General features: G+C 40.6%; 1 protein-coding gene across 1 annotated transcript in view; it reads right to left on the reverse strand.

The window, feature by feature from the left end:
* Nucleotides 1-16,144, reverse strand: part of LOC150079392 (integrin alpha-PS2-like) — a 514,720-nt gene that overhangs the window by 450,058 nt on the left and 48,518 nt on the right. The gene's annotated exons all lie outside the window — the stretch shown is intronic.

Below are 16,144 nucleotides of genomic sequence, written 5' to 3' on the forward strand. Positions count from 1 at the left end.
TTATCAATACAAAGAATAATGTTGTTAACTATTTTGCGTGTTTGTAAGACTGTTTCGACTAATGCTCTACAGGTGATTGCGGGGGTATTGCCTTTGGATTTAACAGTCGTGTATAGAGCTTTTTGTTATTTTATAAGAAAAGGAATACAAATTACATTTCTGGGGATTACTAATGAAGTTTCTTCTGCAGTCAGCAAACAGAAGAAAGAAATTTTGGTGAAATTAATTAAATTATGGCAGGACCGTTGGGATTCCAGTAGTACTGGTAGAGTAACTTATTTATTTATACCTAGTGTTGAATTTAATTTTAATAACAAATTGCATTGTTGGTTTTATCCAACTATGGAATGCTCATATTTGATTACGGGGCATGGTTCCTTAAAAAGTAAGTTGCATCAGTTTAGTTTAGTGGAAGATCCTTACTGTGTTTGTGGAAGGTTGGAAACATGGGATCATATCTTATATGAATGCAATTTGTATGATGAATTTAGATTAGACTTATTTAATTTGGTACCTAATTTTATTAGGGGTTCTGAATTAATTTGGCTGTCTAATGAAAGGAATTTTGTAGAATTTCAACGGTTTTGCAGGTTGACATTTAATAAAAGGAGGAGTATACATGTTGTTACTAATACTGACTAAAGACCTTTTTTTTTTTTTTTTTCCCCTCCTCTGGATGGATAGGCATTCTGTCTTGGAGGCAGGGAAAAGAAAAGGAAAAAAAAAAAAAAAATTTTTTTTTTTTTTTTTTTTTTGGCTGGCCTTGTGGAATGACCATGAGGCGGGATTGTTGCACTCACTAGTAAGATGTATTCTCCTAGTTGGTGCATTTTTTTTTTTTTTTTTTTTTTTGCTGGCTTTTGGGTGTGGGCACCCCAGGAGCAGGACTGCTGGCACCCACCAGTCTTGCACCTTTACTGCTGGTGGGTGCGGGATTTAGGTGCAATATGCACAGCCAGAGCTAATAGATCCAGGCATAGCTCCTCGTGCCAGGGATGGGCACCAGGTGGTAATTGCCCAATGGACTATCACCTGGTGGCAGAGTAGCCTGTTTCACTTATAACACATTACACACACGTGTACACACACTTACACTAACAGGCCATTATGAGAATGTTATATGATAAATTGGTGGAGATGGATGTATGTCCGGGTGCCACCCTTCGACAGTTAAATACATACATACATACATACTACATCGGTCACACACACACACACACACACACACTACTCACAGTACTAAGTAAACTTTTTGAAAGGCTACTGTTATCCAGAATAAATCACCACTACCAACAGGCAAACCTATCTTCACCAAACCAGTACGGATTCAAACCAGGTCGATCCACAGTAGATGCACTCCAAAGCCTAATTGCCCAAGCACAAGAATCTGAGAAAAAATACGTGCTAGCTATCTCAATTGATTTTGCCGGGGCGTTCGACACCCTATGGTGGCCGAGCGTCCTGGGTCGGCTCCGGGAGGCAGGGGTTCCTGGCAACCTCTTCAATGTGCTTAAAAGCTATCTCACCGACAGAGCAATCAAGATAAAAGCTCCCTACAAAGAAATAGAAAGAAAAATATATAGAGGGTGCCCACAGGGGTTAGTACTTGGACCAACAATGTGGAACCTACTGATAGACCAGTTTCTAAACAAGGATCTGGAAGGGGTCCGCTCACAAGCCTTCGCGGACGACCTCATCTTAACAATAGAAGCTAATTCCAGGGCACAACTGGAAATACTGGCAAACCGCGCTGTGCAAATTCTCCAAGACTGGGCCACACACCATTTACTACAAATCTCACCGACGAAGACCAACTCCATACTCTTAAAGGGAACACTGAACATCCACAGACCACCCCAAATTAAAATTGGCACTAGAACAATAAGGCTCAGCACAGAGCTCAAATATTTGGGCGTCATCTTGGATACCCGCTTATCCTTCAAACCGCACCTAAACTACGTAAGAAGAAAAATAAGAAACTGCACTGCCTTAATAAACAGAATTGCCCGAAGAGACTGGGGATTGAAACAGAGAACGATGATGTTTTATTATAAAGCAGCCTTCTTACCAATCGCAACATACGCAGCTGGTGCCTGGTAAAGGCCAGCACAGCTGCAAACCTAAGAATACTTGATTCCATACATAGAATCATGCTACTCGCTGCTACTCGCGCCTGCAGCACAGTGAGCACACACGCTCTGCAAGTCATCGCAGGAACCCTCCCCTTAGACCTAGAGGTGGTGAGAAGAGGCATCCTCCATGAGCTCGCTAAAGGCAATGCTTGTACACACCTTGACTTCAACGGAGATCCAGGAAATAACCGCATTGCGGAAAAAAGAAGACTCCAGACCCACTTGCTGCAGGCGTGGCAGGCACGATGGGATGTCTCCATTAAAGGTCGGATAACAAATAAATTCTTTCCAAATATACATAGATTCCAACCTAAATTACCAACCTGGTACGCACCTGGTCTGTTTGTGACGTACCTACTCACAGGACATGGTGCCTTAAACGCCAAACAAACAACTCTGGGAATAATTGAAAATCCAAACTGCACTTGTGGCATTCCAGAAACTTGGTCGCATCTAATGTATGACTGCCACCAATACGACGACATCCGCTGCCAGCTGGTGACAAGACTACAACATTCACCCAAGGATCAGGAGCAATTCATTCTGGACGATAAAGGACCATACATGGCATTCACCGAATTTGCACAGAAACTGTTTAACAGACGCCGAGCCACACTAGCCCAACAAGCAAATAACAACACAACTGGAACCTAAATGGAACAAGCCATTCCCACAACAAATTCAATACCTCCAATGAGAATAAAAGGACATGGCCTATAACTCTGCGACTGACTGAACCCTGAATCTGCAAAAGCCCACATGGACCTGAACCATGCAGCTTCACTGCCATCAAGACTCGTTGTGGACCAGAATCGAGCACCTGACTCGATTCCTTTCCAAACCTACCACGGCGGGGCGGAGACTCCTTGTGTCACCTCGCCGAACCCCCCCCCCCTCTTTCCTCTCTGGTGAGGCATGTGCATGCCTCACTGACCAACTGGGGGCATCTTCTCTATCGCTCCCATATTTCTATCTTTACCCCCCAGTCTTCTGTCTCCCCTCCTACTCTATCTATATACAATGCGAACGTCCCACACACTAAATTTAGCAACACTCAAAATAATCTTCGCCCAGTCTCGGCCTATCCATCTATGTAATATCAAACCCCCCAGCGGTGTGTATAGGCATACAACATATGGTGTATGCAGACAAGTGAAATGAGTATATACATGTGCATATACGTACATACATATTATGATTTTTTTTTTTTTTAAGGTCCTAGCCGCCGAAATCTCAGGAAACTAAGCGGCAGGACCTGCCAGAGTAACTAAGTCTACTGGGTTCCTGGTCTGCCTCCACGGGGCGAAGGTGGGGCAACGTTGGGCTCCAACAGGGGCCCAGCGGCTAAATGACCAGATGAACAACGGTACACGACATTACACATGTACAATACCCACACACTTTTAAATCTCTGGCATTCCCAGCAAACTGGTACACCCACAATGAAAGCAACGCGGAGATGGGGGAAACCCCTGGTGCCGCATGACATCAATATACCTTACACCTTACTACATCGGTCTGCGCGGGTAGCATATGATATCGTTATCGTCCTCCCCACACCGGATGGAAAAAGTCTGGGATCGAATGCCGTCGATGACACGAGGAACTTTAATGGGCTTTTTTCACTCCGTGCCTGAGTCAGTCGGTCTCAGGCGTAGATAGCAAGGGTTCCCCCCCCCCCAGAAACTGGGGTTTTTTCGTCCAGCAAAACAGGCAAATCGACCCCCAGAGAACACACGTAATACATAAACGGGTAAATGTAATCGTTTACGGGCGGCCCTAGTATATACTCACTGAGTGATCACTGAATTATGACCACCTACCAACGGCCTCCGTAGCCAAGTGGTCACGAGCGGCAGTGCAGTAGCACACGCTCTTTGAGTAGACCGGGGTTCAAGCCCCCTGACTGCTGAATACGGTCGATCTGCCAACCCGCACTGGACCAGCGTGGCAGATTATGGTCCATTTCCCTCATCATGAATTGTTGAGGAGGCTTCCATCCGCAGTGGGTTGATAATGGCTGCACTTTACTTTTTTTTTTTTTTACCAAATACTTCGTAAATCCTCCTTTTGCCCTCAGTACAGGAGCTATCCGACGGGGCAATGATTCAACAAGATATCAGGAGCGTTCGCGAAGTATGGCCAACCAAGATGTGTGTAATGCGGGTATGGAGGTGATTGGTATATCCAGACGCCTGATATCCCTTTCCATAGTGTCCCACAAGTTCTGTTGTTGTTGTTGTTGTTATTTGGTTTTTAGGAGCATTAGCAACTAAGGCCATGTTGCTCCGGGGATATGCAGTGGTCATTCCCTGACCTTTCCACATCCTCCGTATTTGGTGGACACGGGCTCGAACCCCGGTCTAATCAAGAAGCGTGTGCTACGCACTGCTGCTCCTGCCCACCTGGCTACGGAGGCGCCCCCAACAAGTGCTCTATGAGATTGATATCGGGGGAGTTTGGAGGCCAATCGATATGCTGGAAGTCAGAACTGTGTTCCTCAAACCATTCCTGCACATCAAGTGCGCAATTTACAGTCATAATACATTACGGGTGGCCCTAATATAATAATTTGAATTTTTGAATCGCAAATCACCGCGGTTATAGGGAAAACCCTGGAGACATGGCAAACACAAATACCTTGAATCCGAAATCACCGCAGAGCTCGCCGAAACTGGTGCCATAAACATGTGTAACTTGGAGCCCTGACAGATGGGGTACAGTTCTGCTCTCTGATGAGTTACGTTTTAGCCTACAAACATATTGTAGACGTTATTCCATCTGGAGGCAACGAGGAAGTGGTACCTCTTCAACCTCAGAGAAAGGGATTCTTGAGTGGAGGCGGTGTTCTTGTGTTGGGTGGAATAATGATCAACGGCTGCACCCCTCTTCATATTTATGATTGGGGTAGCGTAACTGCACAGAGGTACCGAGAACAGATCCTCGAACCCTGTGTGCGACTTTTTAGGGGTGCGGTTGGCTAGATTTTGTTTTCATGCACGACAGCGCCATTGCACATAGAGTTAAAGTGGTGGAAGAATTTGTTGAAAGTGAAGATATCCAGCGACTGCGTGGCCAGCACGATCAACAGACTTAAATCCGATCAGACATGTGTGGGACGCCCTTGGGCATCGCACTGCACGCCGACAGCCAACTCCTCGGTCACTTGGTGAGCTTAGATCTGCGCTGGTGGAAGAATGGGATTTGTTGCCATTATATCGAGCATGAATCTTATAGAACCCTTATATCGAGCATGGTTCACTGCTGTCAGGCATGTTTAGCTGCTGGAGGGGATCATACGCCGTACTGATGTTATGTGACCATATTTTAGAGCATCTTGTATCGACTTATATAATGTGATCTTTTTGGTAATTCTTATACAATCGATTAAATATCCCTTATATTTGCTAGAAGCATTTCATTGTCCATCTCATTTCATTGAGACACTTCTCGGAAGATGGTATAGCAACACTAGAATTGTTGATGAGTGACAGTGAGATGCTAAAGGACCCTATTATTCTGAAGTAATTCTCTAATATTGCTAACAAAGCAGGCACAGAGATTCTGTTATATGCAGCCTTTTAATTAAGGAAGATTATATCCAATTGTGCTTTATTGTTAAGGACTACTTATTGCAGAAGAGTGTTTGAAGAAGCACTAGTATTCATTGGTACTAGTAAACTGCCCAGGGATCGCTGAGTTCAGAGAGGCCTATGATGGAAACAGTGGTCAATTATCTGTGCTAGAATGTCCTTTTCAAATAGTTCAAGGAAGGAACATCTAATTGAGATAGGTCGGAAATCCTTTACCATTTTTGGTCTCGCATTCTTCGAGATAGGTTTCACAAGATTTGTCCAAATAAGGGGTATGGAGACTGAATTTAATATTGAGAGCAAGATATACATAAAAAGATGGAGAGCAAGATATACATAAAAAGATGGAGAGCAAGATATACATAAACTATGAGATATACATAAATATACATATACATAAACTATGAAAAAATTGCTGATTTTTTTTATCACGAAAACCGGCAACCCATCAGGCCCAGCAGTAGATTTATTTGACAGCCCATTAATAATTTTAATGAAGTTTTCTTTAATAAGTACCATGGCGGAAAGGTAAGCTACATTTTGAACCGGAATGGAAGGGATGTTATATGAGCTGTCGTCATCTATAGTAAAGGTGGCTTCAGCTCATGAATAAAGCAGCTCAAATAAAGAAGCTCATGAATAAATTCAGCTAAAATCTTTTTTTGTTTTTTATGAACTCCATCAATCCAAGAATCAAATGGATGCTTGGATTGGTGGAGTTCATTAATTAAAAGACCTATCTTTTAAGTTTTTGAGAATATCATTCTTTAGAATAATATCCTGAGGGGGCAGGGTTTGCTGGTTTTTCCTATTTTCTTCTATGCTCGTTGCTTGCTGATGTAGGCCGCCTTGAGGTCGGCTGAAAACCATGGTTTTGTCCATTTGTTTATTCGGATCTTTTTTGGGAGCTCTTTGCAGTGCTATCGCCTTGAAATGCATAGCGAGGCCATTGAAAGCATCATCAACCGGGAGTGAGGAAAACAGTACTCTCAATTTGTTGAAGTGAGAGAACTCATAACTACATCTTGCTTTAGGAGTTTAACAGAAAATACAATTTTACTCACAAGTTTCATTATATTAAATACAAGGTTCTAAAAGTTTCTATAAATACAAGTTTCCTTATATTTTTATTTGTATGGTACTGAACAGAAATTCAAACCCAACGGCTTGTGATGCGATGCGAATTGGTAGTTAGGTGCAATAGGAGCAAGGGCAGGAATTTTATGAAATACTAGTTCTAATATTTGATTTCTTCTCGTTGATATTTATTGGCTGAAGACATTTATTCTGCAAGTTTTCAAGCGAGAGAATGAAGTCACTCTTAATATCTAGGGATAGGCATGTTGAAATCACCTGTGAGAAAAGTAGGAATATTAGAGGAGAGGCGACACAAAAGGCAAGATTAAATTTAATTTCTAGATTTCTCTGTCTAAGTGGCAGATTTGAATTTGAAAATTTCCACATTCAAAAGTAGCGCAAGACTCAAAATGATTCTAGCTGCTTTTCCTCACTCAAGGTGATAGGACTTATGACACTACCACCCATGCTTGTCACTATACGATCATTGCCAATTGCGAAATATGAGGAATTAGAAACATGAGTACCGAGCTGCTTATTTGAGACAGCTATGTTTCGGCAAGACAGATGATGTCATATTCTACAATGAATAAAAGAGATTGAAGAGAATAAAGTTTATTACATTTGCTTCTGACGTGGGTAAAGATAGTAAGAGAGGTTACAAATTCAGTTGCTCGAGCTCCAGGCCCTAACTATCTGATCTCCGCGTTAGCAACCACTCTTGGGTTTTCTCTAAATTCACGAACGCCTGAATATAATATAATGTACTCAATTTACAATAAAACAAATAATAGATTCTTAAAAATAACAATTCTAATCAACTTTAAAATTATATATTAAATATATTTGTTTTAATTCGATATAAATTCAATATTGCATTGAGAAACTGTTCGCAAGAGTTTGCCAAATTGTATTGAACAACAAGAATGGGTTTTATCGTGTCTATTGTCTCTAATTTGTTTACCAATGAAATATGCTCTAAGTGACAGCACTCGTTCTATATAAACTTAGAGTAAATGTCACACTTTTTTTATTTTTTTAAACATTTTTATAGGACACATTCTCATTATCAAAATATTTGCATATTTCAATCCATGTCACATCTGTAGGCATGTTTTTCTCGTTCCATTTTTTTTTATTCTGGAATCAATCGTATGCGTAAAAAAAATCTCGATTTCTATTGTCCCATGCCCTTTTGGAAAATGAAAAATAATGTAAGTATAATTAAACCCCCTGCCAGAATATGCAATTTTTAACGCTTACTCACTTAATTGTATCTATTTCTGAAAATGGATGCATTTAAATATTGATCAAGTAATATTTTTAAAAAATTAACAATTATTATATTTTTACTGCCTGGACAGCAGTAAGCTAGGGGATGATTATTGCATTCACGGATTAAGGCAGGGACATGTGTCCGGGAACAGTATTTACAGAATTCTTTAATTACATACTTGAAAATTGTGGAATACCGTAGTAACCCAAATTAAGCAAGATAATATTTGATCAAAAATACAGGATAAAACGAAGTATATGTTCAAAATGTAGCACTGGCAGGAAGAATTGTAGATAAGAGACCACCAGGAAAATCCAAAAAAAAGAATGGCTTCAATGCCTAAAGTAAAACAGGCTTTCACAGCTATCAACAAATGATGAAAGATTCAAGAGATCGACAATAATGGAGGTCGATATCTAAATAGGAACTCAACCCCAACGGAAGAGTAGAATGATGATGATGTACAAAAAGGTATTTCGTTGGTTGAGGCGGTCCATATTTTCCTTCTGGTGGTGTCCCTGTGAGTCATAACGATAGATTTAGGTATGTGTCCATTAGTACTGGCGTCTGTAGGTGTGCTCCTGGCAGAATTTATCGAGGTCGATAGTTAGACTGCTTATCAAATCAACCGTGTTTCCTGGGAACATGCGTCTCCGCGTCTCAGGCATTTGAGGTTGCTGAAACTGATACTCAAGTGGGAGCATTTTGTCCGGTTGACTTCTTCCGGCAACTCGGAGAGTTTTATTAGGTCACTGATATTAGGGGCGTCAAGTCGTCCTGTGCTTAGTCTGGCCAGTGTAAGAAGGTTAGCTGCCACAATTCGTTGTTTCCATGGTGTGACTTCAAGATTGATGTTGGGCCCTATAAATAGTCTACTGGTTGCCAGTCCACCAGTTGAGCCATTTCGGGAGCCAGTATTCCAGGCTGAGGAACTTGTCGAAGTGTGTTGTAGGGGCCGATGACCAAATAGTTGCTGCATAAAGAGGAATGGGGTAGAGACATCGAAGGACATATTTCTTGACCAATTCAGCATTGTGTACCCGTTAGTTCCTGGCGGATTGCCCACATAGCAGAATACTGTACATTTTTGTTTTCGTGTTCAGGAGGTGTGTCTGGAATATCAGACCCTCATCCCGTACTAACCCCAGATCCTCGTCTGCGCGGGTAGCCCAGTGGTATCGTTACCATTGGACTTTTCCATCCACACCCGGTGGAAAAGGCCCGGGTTCGAATCCTGTCGATGACGCGAGGAATTTAATGAGTTTTTTTTCACTCCGTGGCTGAGTTAGTCGATCTCAGGCGTAGATAGCAAATTTTTTTCCTCCCAGAAACGGAGGTTTTTCGTCCAGCAAAATAGGCAAATCGACCAGAGAACACACAATTTACAAACGCAAATACGGGTTTATGTAGTCAATTACGGGAATCCCTATAGTATAATAATTGGATTTTTTTTTAAACCCCAGAACCTTGTGCGTTTTAACTTTTTTAATGGGTGAGCCATTGATGGTAACGTTGATATTATTGTGCGACTTCTTCTTGGTGAATGACATTTGGGCTTTCTGTGCTTGGTTAATCTGTAAACCAATCGAGGCCAGAAATTGTTCAAGTTGATGGCTTTTTTTTATTTGCCTGCAGAGTAGTTGTAAGAACCTGCTTTTTGTTAGAGGATGTAATGCAAAATTTCAGGTCACCAGCGTATGACTGGAAATTAGTTTGGGATGTTAGGAAGGGCTGTAGTACTGCGGCAAATTACCTTTGCTGAACACATTTAGAATGCTGAATAGTAGATGAAACTGATGCACTGCCATGTTTAATGCTGTATGTATGGTCAGTTTACGATATATTGACGCCTCATAGCCTTAGCTATTTCGCACTCACTTTAAACAACCTTACCGATTTTTTTTAGGCAGTTGATTTTAGCCTGTTTAAGATCCTGCCGAAAGTGACTGAATCTAGGTTTTACCCGCTTGTTTCCTCCCAAACGTAAGCCTTACCTTAATTCGTATGGACTAATTTCATTTTAAAAGTTAAAGCAAATTACACCTACAGGCCTAACATGATCCGTTTCTCCCATTCTTGCCCTAAAAAAATATAAAACTCTTGAATTCAGTTTCGTTTTATATAAAGTTTTTGTGGTACACCGTATATATTAAAATGAAATATGTGGTACACCGTATATATTAAAATGACGTGGCAAGGAAGCAAACTTATGCAACATCAATTATGCAAATAAAAATATTCACTCCATTTGTCCATCCCACTTTAATAATATGTTTAATCCTTCCTTAAATTTATTCAAATTTTCACTTCCACAGCACCAGATGGAAGCTTGTGCCAACAATCAATTGCTCACTGGTTGAAGGCAAATCTCGCACATCTATCGCACAACTTTATCCCTTTTCACTTTATGTACCCTTGCGTTATCGTCCTAAGACGAGTAAAGAGGTCGGAAAGAGTTGCAAGTGCCTAGTTTCTAGACACTGCAATTTACAGAATTGATACAAAGAATCTTTCTTTGTATGATTACTCTTTTGTGCCCGATTAATCGTATTGTCCCTCTCTGCATCGCTCCAACGTATCCTCATCTTTCCTAAAATGAATCTTCCAAACCTGTATGTTTTACTCACGATTGGCTTGACCATTGTGTCATACAACGGGATAATAGCCTCCTTGTTCTGTCTGGCAAAATTCCTGTTTGTTATTGACAGAATCCCATGAACTGCCCTAGAAGGCTATGTCTACTGTTCAGAGAACTTCATGTTGGACTGTGCAATTATCCTTGATCTTTTTCGATCTCCACTGCCTTGAGTGTGGTACCAATCAAATGATATACTTCATATTGCTATATTGTGGTTTGCACGGGAAGAGGCCGTCAACATTGGTCTTTCTTGTGAGCAGCAGACTTCAAGATGGGGTAGAGCCTTGTACTGTTGTCTCAGTTGATATGAGGGCTAATTTTTAATGGAGATCCTGGAATCTTCCTTTTGTCTTCCTTCCTAATTCGTAATTACTGGTTTCTAAATAACGGAATTGAAAATATTCAACATTAATAGGATACTGGTGATCTTTTCGAAACTATCCAAAATTTTCAAAATAACAAATTATTCTTAATTTATTTTTTCTTGTTGTTTGTTGCTTCAGATGTAAATTCTACAGTTGTCAGTAGTAATGTCCACGTGACCACCTTTACAACAGGCTTGCCACTGTTCATAAGGTGCAATTTAGGATAATTACAACTATTTTGTATATAATGCTAAAAATGAAACGACAAATGATTTGCTCTTATAATGGCCTCATTGTATTAAATTGAGAAATATGAAAGTTTCGAAGCCAAAAAAAGTGGTATCTTTATTACATTCGTATTACGCTAGTAGTGAAGTAGGCAGCTTGCCTAAATTGGTAGAAGTGGAAACAGAGAGGTCTAGTAAAAATGAAAACGGACGTCCGGGTATTTGCGTAACATTTATCCGCTAGATTTCGTGTTCTGAATATCATGAATACTTATTGCTGAATATATCAACCCAGGAGAGAAAGGGAATTGTAGAATTTTCTTAGATTGCCCTTCTGTCATTTTCATCATACATCAAAGCAAACTTTTTCTACGCTGCTTCATCAACATATTTTAGATGCCGAACATGACGTTTCCATATTCCTTCTTTCTCTCTTTCTTTTTATTTTCCTTTTGCATATCCGTTGTTGGTTACCGTCGAAGTTTTACAAAGTTTTGAGATTTCAGGTTTGATCTTTCATGACATAAACTTTCAGATGTGTGTTAGATAAACCTTTTCTACTTATATTGTGTCTCAAATGTTATTCATTTAAATGGCACCTGGTCTGTACATTTCTTTTTTCTCTTATTACTGTCACGACCTGCACACACGCCCACAACACACCGATAAAGAATGGGTGAGACACACACACATCAAAAGATAAAAACAAAGCAAGAGAGAGAGAGAGATGGAATATAATATGCATACATCAATTTTATTTTTCGGCTTCCTATTACATACATTCTAAGGATGATTTGCTTCTACGTAAGCTTCCTATTACATACATTCTAAGGATGATTTGCTTCTACGTAAGAGGTAAAAATCTATATTTCATAATTCTAATTCTTTCTAAATAACTGATTGTTAATTGATCGTGAAATGAAAGGGAGATTAAAAAAATAAAATACACAATTCGATATATATACAGGTATCAAACAAGATGCAGGTTTTCAACCTTTCTTCCAAGGTTTTGGGAGAACGGTTGAAAGATATCTATAGTAGATTACACAACAGATACCGAGTGTTTATTCTCTGATTAGAAACTTTTCTCTTGCCGCTCATTAAGGCTAAAGTAGTGTCTTTAGTGTCTTTGTCCCCATTGATTTTTCGTTTGCTCCATTCAGGTCACGCGTTATTTCTCCTCGACTACTTCACATCTTTTCTTTTTTCCTTGATTATTCTTTCCACCTGTCGGCATTCGTCGAGAAATATTTGAATAGTTTTTGCTGCTCACTCGGATACTTCCTTGGACTTCTTTATTTGCTGAAGTTTCTTCAAGATGCATGGGCCATTTCTTCTACGAACGACATGTGCGGTAAGGGGAGGTTTTAATTAAACACCTGGATAATTACACTTAGAATCGGCTGGACGTTTTTAGCTGACAAAGTAATTACTTGGGTCAGAAGAAGCCCGCTACTAGAAGCTGAAGATACTTAATGACTTAGCCTTTGTTTTAGCCGAATCTTCCGTCGGCAGCTTAGTTTGAAGTGTGGCTTAAGTTCAGCTTTCTGCGCGCGTGAGTGGAAACAGTCCTCTCTGGCCGTTATAATTTCTCATCCTTTATTCATAAGAAAGGTATCACAGTAAAACGGAGCTGGAAGACAACTCGGTTTTTTTTTTTTTTCTTTTCATGATTAAATCAGAATTCCTATCTTCGAGAAATTCGATCATGAGCATTTAATACTTTAATAATGAATCCTCCCCTCCACCGTCCTCCATAACTTGGAAAAAAAAAAAAAAAAAAAAAAAAAAGAAAAAGGAAACAAAGCAGTTTGCTGTTTGCAGAACAGCACTGAATCAAAATTGACACTTTAAGGCTAAAAGCCGGTTGAATAAAATTAAGTCCAATAACTTTTGAATAAATAACGCAAAAAAAAAAACAAAAAAAGCAAACAAAAAAAAAAAAAAAACAAGTTACATGAAGTAAACGTTCCTCCGAAATATTGCATTGACATTCCAATAATCCGAAAATAAAGAAATGCTGCTTACCGTTCAAAATAGTGTGAATCTCCCGCAAACTTGGGCGCCGTTCAATCCTAGTGTGAAAAGGGCCTTTTCAAAAAAAAAAAATCTGGAATGGAAGCGGACCGCTCGACTAGATGACCACATAATGTACAAGAAAGAGAGAGCTAATTTCCTAAGGAGTAAAAGGCGAGCAAGGACGTACAATAAATTACGGCTTTCGAAGAGATTTTACAAAAAAACAGTATCAATGCTTCGAAATTGAATGAAAAAAAAAATAAAAAAAGTTCCAAAAATCTGCCCAGGTGACATTTAATGAGTGCACCCATTCTCCAGACGAGTTGGGAAGGTCTCCTTTATGAAAAATTAGGATTGCTCGTGAGAACCACAAGAAAATTATTAATACTCTACGAAATAAATGGGACTACATGATTCTCCACAATTTTTGATAAAATATGTACGTTCATCCTTAACTCTTTCCTGCATTTCTTTAATCCGATTTTGGATAAGGAAACCATACCTAAGGTATACAACTACTACTATGGAGGTGTGTGCCTAAAGCTAAGAACCGGAGAGAACCCAAGGACTTTCGGCAATTAGCCATGCACTGTATACTCCTAAAAGATATTTGAATACAGTCGAACCTTCCGTCACAGGCCCTGTTCACTTGCACATGGTAGTCCAGGACAGATCCATGATCACGAACTTGCTTAACACCTTGCGAATTCAGTATGCGCTAAATGGTAAAGCGAAGCTGGATATCTCTTCTTGGATATAAAAGCAGCTTATGATAGATTGGCTTTACCCGCTGTAACACATACTCAGAAGATATTTTAACTTAGGTAGGACGTATTGGAGATCATTGGGGCGGGCTTGGTTACTCATAAAAATCTTCAGACATAGTATACGACCGGTAGAGGGATACCTGTAGATAGAGGTCCTGTCGAAAGATTCATTCGCGGCGGTTCTGGAACCTTTCTTGGGCCTATCTCTGGACTTCATTTTTTTAAGCAGACGATATACAATTTTTCATAGTCTCAAAAGATGCTTTGGTCCTTGAGGCTGTCACAGACATTCTCTCAGATATGCCAGACAAGCTGTACTTGCTATTTGGGAGTCTAAAATGCTGATGGAAGTGATATTCGGGTGACATTTCAGTCAAGTGGACCCAATTTAGGCGAAGTCCGGACGGTCTGTGACAGCTAAATCCTCTGCTTGCCCCTTCACGATGATGGGACTGTAATCCTGGGTATAACCTCCATGCACAAGCACACTGTGGGTGACCACCCAGGTGTGAACCAACGTAAGCAGGGGACGAGGTGTGGCGCCCACACCACATGGAGGAATGCCGCCCCTCTGTGTTACCACGCGATACTAAGTGGTAGATGACTCTCATCAACCGGTGTAATACCACCATTTTGCTTATTGGAGGCTTGAAGTGGTGGAACCCATGTTTAGTCCCCAGAGCTAAGTTCCATCAACCCTTCCCCATCTCTTCCATCATGCAGTATGACTGACTTTTGAGGTTATGATGAACATCATGGCGAGATCCAATCTTCCTTACATTTCGAGGGTACAGCTTTAAAACGGTGGTCGCGGGCTGGCCGCTAGTTAGTACACCGGACGGACTGGTAACTCTTTATGACGCTTCCGGATCAACTAGTGTATGATCTTGCTACCTCTACTCTGCCAGATAATGACTGGAGGGAGTCCGAGTAGTGTGTATGCGGGGGGGGGGACATTGTCGGGGCCACGTTATGTCAAGGATATGGGTATATTCTTACCATGAGTACGCCATATCCAGAAATTTCATCACTTCATACAGCACGTCCCTCCCCTCCACTTTTTCTTACTATTGAATACACCATGAATTGTCAAACTAATAGAGTAAGCTTATCTGCGAAAAGATCTAAACCTCCCGAAAACACTTCCTAGTTCATTTCACAAATATACGTGGTCTCAATTCTAATCTCAACGATGTCCATTTCCACGTGCAGTCTGGCAAACCCAATGTACTTTTTTTGACAGAATCTCAGTTATCGGTTGATTCAACTACTGCTCATAAGCACATTACAAATATTGCTTCCTCTGCATCTAGAAAACTTGGTTTTCTCTTTCGCTCTCGACGTTACTTTTCTTCCAAACAGCTGTTCACTCTGTGCAAATCGCAAATCCGACCTACCATGGAATATTGTTCCCACATCTCACGTGGTGCCTCCAAAACCTCTCTCAGGCTTCTTAATTCCATTCAGAAGAGGGCAGTTACGATAATTAATGACTCCCCTCTAACAGAGTCTCTCCACTCGCTGTCTCATAGACGTACTGTTTTTGCTGCATGCCTTTTCTCCAGATACTTCCATGGGCACTGTCTTTCTGAAGTGGCTTCTATAATTCCTGCTCTCTCTCTTTCAAAACAGTTCGAACACGTGTCGCCACCAGCCAACATCCATTTACTGTCCAACTTCTCATCTTCCTCGTTTATTCATTCAACTACCGGTTTCTGGAACAACCTTCCTTCATACGTATTTCCTGAAAATTACAGTCTACAGAAGTTCAAGTGTAATGTCAACAAATATCTTCTTTCGTCTTCTCAACCTCCAACCCAAGCACGGTACTTTTCATAATAATAAAAAAAAAAAAAAAAAAAAAGCAGATTCCATCACAGCACTGCACTCATTTCTGGCAATGTTACAGAGTTCTGTACATCATCAAAGAGAATCATGGTAGAGTTGAACTAATGTTTAGGAGCTGCCCTGTCTTATGAAGGGCAGCTCCTAAAGGGAAGAACACATGTCCACGTAAGCAGATTCCGTACGCGCCGAAAATCGCAAATTG

This window comes from Mastigoproctus giganteus, chromosome 10 (assembly GCF_048544385.1).
Source record: "Mastigoproctus giganteus isolate SK-2022 chromosome 10, ASM4854438v1, whole genome shotgun sequence".
Classification (NCBI taxonomy): domain Eukaryota; kingdom Metazoa; phylum Arthropoda; class Arachnida; order Uropygi; family Thelyphonidae; genus Mastigoproctus; species Mastigoproctus giganteus.